The following is a 568-nucleotide window of genomic DNA, read 5'->3' as shown; positions in this document are numbered from 1 at the left end:
TGTTTTGAATGTGCGATAACTTTTTAGTCGTTGCTCGGATTGCTACGATTCTGGACATTTTAGAAAGCTTATATATAGCTCTAAACCTGTCCTTTAGGCACTTTTTAGAAATAAGGCTTCTAGGTTGGTTATATTTGCATATAAAAACTGATAAAAAGTTGATTTTGAACTGTGAATTATAGTAACTAAAATGAGTTTAAATTAAGTTTTGTTAAGTTATTGTTGTCGGATCTTTATGAAACTTTCGATACATATTATAGGTGTTAAATAAGATTACTTGGTCTTTCCAGAGTGACCGTTGGACGACGTTTAGACATATATGGACGTAGACAAGGCACATGGGTATGTATGTATGCATTGCAACAGCAGCTGACCATAAGATATGCATTGCAACAACAGCTGACCATAATATGCAAAAATATGCATAACCTATATCTAGAAGCTCCATATATACAAGACAATAGGTTATATGACATTCTCAAGCCACCATGCCAACATCATATTTGGTTAGACCAGCTTGCAAATGACAGGTACATTGAATGAAACATGATCACCTGGTGAACAACAG

The sequence above is a fragment of the Cynara cardunculus genome, assembly GCF_001531365.2.
Source record: "Cynara cardunculus var. scolymus isolate 2C chromosome LG 2, CcrdV1, whole genome shotgun sequence".
NCBI classification, from domain to species: Eukaryota; Viridiplantae; Streptophyta; class Magnoliopsida; order Asterales; family Asteraceae; genus Cynara; species Cynara cardunculus.
The sequence above is the reverse complement of the archived record's forward strand: the minus strand, read 5'-3'. Positions refer to the sequence as shown.